The sequence below is a fragment of the Cyclopterus lumpus genome, chromosome 4, assembly GCF_009769545.1.
Source record: "Cyclopterus lumpus isolate fCycLum1 chromosome 4, fCycLum1.pri, whole genome shotgun sequence".
Classification (NCBI taxonomy): domain Eukaryota; kingdom Metazoa; phylum Chordata; class Actinopteri; order Perciformes; family Cyclopteridae; genus Cyclopterus; species Cyclopterus lumpus.
In genome coordinates this window covers 14,073,522-14,079,818 of record NC_046969.1, presented here as the reverse complement: position 1 = coordinate 14,079,818, position 6,297 = coordinate 14,073,522, and positions in this window count along the sequence as shown.

Sequence of the window (6,297 nt, the reverse complement as noted above, 5' to 3'; positions counted from 1 at the left end):
ATACAGTATATATGCATATATTTCTGTTTGGTCAATGATTAAAGCAACAGTCCTTAAATGATTAAACTGGGTGTGAAAGTTTCAATAAAGTGTCCTTAGTGAAGGTGTCTGGTGACAGTCACAAATAATAAACCAGAAAGTGGTTATTTTGAAGGTATCTACTCTTGGTTTCTGCTTCCGTGCAGGTTCTGCTGTAGTTTCTAAAATACCTTTAAATATCTTTGGACAGACTATACCTTCACATGTTCATGCATTAAACATATACTGAAGCATCATTGGTCACGGTAGCGTTGGGACAGTCAGCAAAGAAAATGATTTCTGAATGGCCACACTGATTTTGTCAAGGAAACCAATATAAATACCTCTTCCCACATCAACACATGGAAGAAACCAAAGATTAGACGGTTAGTCCTTAGATATAACATGCATAAGTTAAGGAACAAAAGGAAGACCCTTATATCTTTAGAGGAATAGGTTAGAAATCTTGAAGGAGGATATGCTGGCATCTGGTGGCAAGTGGCAGATTGCAACTCACTAAATACCGCTCTGCTCACCACTCGCTGTCCAAGGCCCTCAGGTACGATAGGTATCTTTAGGATGTTACTAGAAGCTACTTTTATGAATACTCTGCTCTTCGAAATGACAAAATAATTGATTTTAAAATAGAAATAAATTTAGAGCTGAAGTATAAAGTAAAATAGAAATGGTAACACTAAAGTAACCACTCAGTACATTTGGTTGTGGCCCTGTTTGATGTGCCAGTGTTTATCTTGATGTATTGCAAGATGTGGTCCAAGCATTCTTCTGAAGCACAACACAGTCAGCAGGGTGAAGGTCGGCCTTGTATTGATTCAAATGCTCAAGTGTGACATAGAGAGTGAACCCAGGACCTAATATGGTAAATTGTAGAGATACACCAATATGGAATTTTACGGCCAATATATTATTATCTGTGTATTGTAGCTGATTATCAGACCCGGCATTACAGGTGGACTCATGGGGCCCAGGCCTCCCATCCAAGGATACGGCCCAGCAAAGAGGAATTATTATTGTTATAATCATATCAATATAATCATATATATTGTCTTGGTGGGGATCTATTATTATCATTATTGTTGTAATTTGATGTGCTTTAATTATATGTTTTAGTATTCAACTATCTTGCAAGATTGTGTATGGAATATCCCGTACAATGTACAGTATGTGTCTGGGAAATGGACATTCACACACACACAAACACACACTCTCACACACACACGCACACGTACACAGCGTTGGCAACTTTCTCATTAGACTACAGTAGAGGAAAAATGGCAAAATCTGAGAATGAAACTGTCTAACTGATGACGTTGTCACAGAAGCGTAGCGCCCGCCCCCTGGTTCCCCTTCAAGTAAACACTGTTAGCTCTCCGCAGTAGTAACCAGAAGAGAATGGGTGAACAGGAACAATAATTATTCACGTTACATTCAGTGTCTACGAACTGTAGTACATCATATTAGGCCTAACAACTGCAGACTTACCAAACCTTTTGTTTGGATTTCATAAGGCAGCAATGATCGTGTGCGTTTCCCTTCAGACTCCTCTGGTAACCTTGTTGCTTGTTGGCTGGATTGGTCACCAGGTCCCGGGACACCGCGGGCTTCTTGTCAGCGATGGACTGTTACATTTCCCTCCGTAAACGTGTATCAAGTCGCAGGATTTATGTACACGGCAACAACAAAAACTACCTACAACAGTCATAATTCATAACAGTGTTTGATGGCAACACCAAAATGAGTAACACCGATAGGTATTTTATGTTATCATGGTTTTGTCTAACTTAAAACAAACAAACAGGATGTAGGATAGTTGCTCATAATTTTCAGGGCATCCGCTCACCCTTATCAGCACTGTTGCCTTTGTTAACGACGTTAGCGGCCGGCTTATGTGTTGCTATGTGCCGTGTGGAGACAATCCCCAAGTCTCTGAATATCACATTTGGCATTATACAGTTTCTTGATTTGTTTTAGATCACTTACATTGATTTGATCTGTTATTTTTTTTTTTAATCACTTTGATCTGATTTTGCTTTTTTTGTATAAATTGCTTACTTGTGTGAACCGCTTGTTAAACTTGGGATTGAAAAGTGCTCAATAAATGAAGATACATGTTAATATTTTTACAGTTCTAGGGTAAAGGAAAGCCAACCAAATCTACACAGAGCCACACACTGCCTGTGTAGAAAAAGCAATTCTGGATTTTCTACCAAACAATTTAAAAACCCTGTAAAGAAAAACATGATAAAATCACCAAATAGTAGTATCAATAGAGAGGAAAGACTGAGCCGAACGCGCTGATATATTTGTTATCTTGGTGGAGTAAATATAACCGGAGTTACTCTGAAGCTCTTTCTCCTCTGAACTCTCTATAAAGACACACACACTCATGCGGGTGGAGGACCACAGGACCAGACGGAGGACCACAGGACCAGACGGAAGACCACAGGACCAGATGAGAAGGACGAAGGACCACAGGACCAGACGGAGGACCACAGGACCAGATGAGAAGGACGAAGGACCACAGGACCAGACGGAGGACCACAGGACCAGATGAGAAGGACGGAGGACCACAGGACCAGACGGAGGACCACAGGACCAGATGAGAAGGACGAAGGACCACAGGACCAGACGGAGGACCACAGGACCAGATGAGAAGGACGAAGGACCACAGGACCAGACGGAGGACCACAGGACCAGATGAGAAGGACGAAGGGCCACAGGACCAGACGGAGGACCGCAGGACCAGATGAGAAGGACGGAGGACCACAGGACCAGACGGAGGACCGCAGGACCAGATGAGAAGGACGGAGGACCACAGGACCAGACGGAGGACCGCAGGACCAGATGAGAAGGACAGAGGACCACAGGACCAGACGGAGAACCACAGGACCAGATGAGAAGGACGAAGGACCACAGGACCAGACGGAGGACCGCAGGACCAGATGAGAAGGACGGAGGACCACAGGGACCAGACGGAGGACCGCAGGATTAGATGAGAAGGACGGAGGACTACAGGACCAGATGAGGACGGAGGACCACAGGACCAGATGAGGATGGAGGACCTTCCCTTGCGTCTGGCGGGGTTGGCTGGTCGGTGTGGTTATAATTACTAACGTTAAGAAAAGTCTTGATTGCCGTGACACAAGTAGCAACATCCAGGATCTCCTTGACCACGAAGAAGATGACGAGGAGGGAGGACCACAGGACCAGATGAGAAGGATGGAGGACCACAGGTCCAGAACGAGGACCACAGGACCAGATGAGAAGGACGGAGGACCACAGGACCAGATGATGACCACAAGGTGCTACTTTCTCCACAGTTCAGGAACGTCTCACCAAACAGATTGCTTCAGCCATCTCTGAGGCGTTGCAGCCTGCTGGAGTAGCAGTGGTGACTGAGGCTGTGTGAGTGTTTAACTTTTGTTTCATCCATATTGGATTCTAATGAGAGCTTCATCTCTTTAGGAAGAACCAATACGTGTATTTTACTTTCACAGCTACTTTGATATTGTTGATATATACATGCACTAGCAGGATGACACCAGATTGTGAAACTAAGATGATAGTTTGGACAGCACCTAGACTTATGACTTCTTAACTCTTCTTCTGTGCAAATCATCGTCACAGTAATTTAAACATCTTCCATTGTGTATTTCAGCCACATGTGCATGCTGATGAGAGGTGTGCAGAAATAAACTTTAAATAGTTTGCTGAAACAATGTTTCACCTCTCGCTCTGCTGCACATGGATTTATTTCAAATAGCTTGTTCTAAAAACAGTTGTGTAGGCAGACTAACGGAACAAAAAAGTGTTTTGAGACAGTAAATAAATGTACAAAGAGGCTGGATTTTATTTTCAAAAGTTAATATGCAAAACGGAAACACAAAGCCTGTGTTAATCGTTCCTGCTACAGCTGCAGACCGTGGTCGGAAAGGCACAGTGGGGACTTGGTTTTGCCTCCAGGGCAAAAATTATACACATCAGATTCAGGAAACATCACTGCAGGCCCTTCACAACCTGTTCCAACTTCTACCCTCTGGGAGGCGCTACAGAACACTGTCTGCCCGAGCAACCAAACATAAGAACCGTTTCTTACCACTCTGATGAACACTGCCAATAATAACACCAAAATATCCACTGCTGCCTTTATAAATTAGAATGTAGTAGTTGTAATGTACAATTAGATTTGAATATGTACAATTCATGCACATATTGTACACTAACACATATTTAGTATAGATACATCTTTATATGGACAGATTGTACATAATCGTCCAGTCTATGTATAGCCATTCAGTATTTATTTCTTTGCACTATCATTTTTGTTTACATCTTCCAGAACACTTGACTTGTATACAAATGTATTATTTCTTATTGTATTGCTGGTCAGCTAGACAGTCCTGTCTATTATTTACCTTTATCTGTCCAGCTTTGCTGTCCTTGTCCCTTGCTGTTGTTTATTTTTCTGTGGCCAATTAAGCCGATTCTGAATCTTTAGTGTTAATTTCTTCTCCGCTCCGATTTCCAAAAGCTGTCTGCTATCAGTGCATCCACTGTCACTGTCTCTCTCTCTTCCTCTCGCTCGACCACACACTAGCTAAGCTTGCATTACGCAATCAGCTATTGCTAAAAAAGCAACTCTTATAATATCATGTCTCCATCCAAACATTTTAATGTAAATTATTCAATTAGAAAAGCTTGATCAACCTCCCAAGCACCCTGGATGTGCATGCCCTAATTATGGAATCCAAAGATTTAGCAAAATGATTGCTCAAATAATCACCATCAGGGAACATGTAATTTACATTTAAAATATACATAAAGCTATTCTTATTTGCTCATTCTTATTGTTATGTTTAAAAAGGATGCTGTTTGTTATTCTAGATGGTATTTCATGCTCTTCATGCAATGATAGTAGTCGTGCTATAAATAAATATGATCCCTTGAATTGCACAGAGATCCTCCAGTATTTTGTTTTTGCAAAGGATCATAGTTGTATAACAATTAAGCAATCAATCACTAAATCTAAACCATCACAATAATCACTGAAAAATCATATACAACACAAATCACATCAAAACAGAGACGACAATTAAAACCAATACACATATTTTCAGAATTCACCTCCCATCTAAAGGTGAAACATGACAGTTTTTGGAGGAATTAATCAGTGCATTTATTCTCTACTGTATTCACATTTATATATACAAATGGTTTCTCACCCCTGCCTGACAAGCAGGTACATTTATACTGACAAAGAAATGTTGGTACACACAATGGCATCATAATAAGCAACTGAAAGACACACGTATAATGTTTTCACATGCTTGCTCAGAGAAATTGGAGAAACACAATATTTCTAACCTCTAGTTATCATGTCATTACATGTTATTCCTTAGTCACCAATGTGTTGGGGGCATTTACTCCACAGCTGTTTGAGACAAGCACTGCACACCACCAAATCATCTGTAAACAAAATCAGTAATTATGAGATTACCAAAGAAGCAATCTGTTTTAAATATAGATGTGTGAAGTATAATCTCTTTACTAGTAAAATTCAGGTAAACTGAACTGGAAGATCAATCCATACCAGGGATAGAGATGAGAGGATCTTTTAAGCTAAATGAGGTGCAGCATGAACCCATCTAACCTGCATTGACAAACAGACCTACCAACATACAAGGACTATGCATTTAGGTACTCCTTGCATTATATGAAGGAAGTAAGCATGGCAATTACAATAATGGCATTTGGTCCAAAAAAAAAACATGTGTTGAAAATGCCATGGCCTAAAAATAAAGAAATATAAATACATGTTATCAGTATATCAGAATAATTAGAAATACTGACAGTATAAGCCAAAGAATAACAAAGATGATAATACATGATGGAATATTATTCATAAAATATATAACAAATGCAAGGTACAGGGTCAAAAAAAGCATACACCAGCAAACAAATTATAGCCAGCATCCTTTTAAGAACAAATGTCTTTTATCTTTGCTCAGTTACAATTTGTTTAATTTTGAATGCAAGGACCGAAGTATAAGATCGCTAGAAATGGAGAAGAAATTCACCTAAATAAGAAGATATTTAACAAACGGCATGTTCTTCAATCTGTCTAGAGAACAAAAATACAGAGCAATCACAACATATATCTGTATTTCAAAAATATCAGCATATCAGCAATATATCAACAGAATATGAATCGGATTTCTCTCGTCTGTCCATTTGTAACTGTTCTGACTGGGATACCAT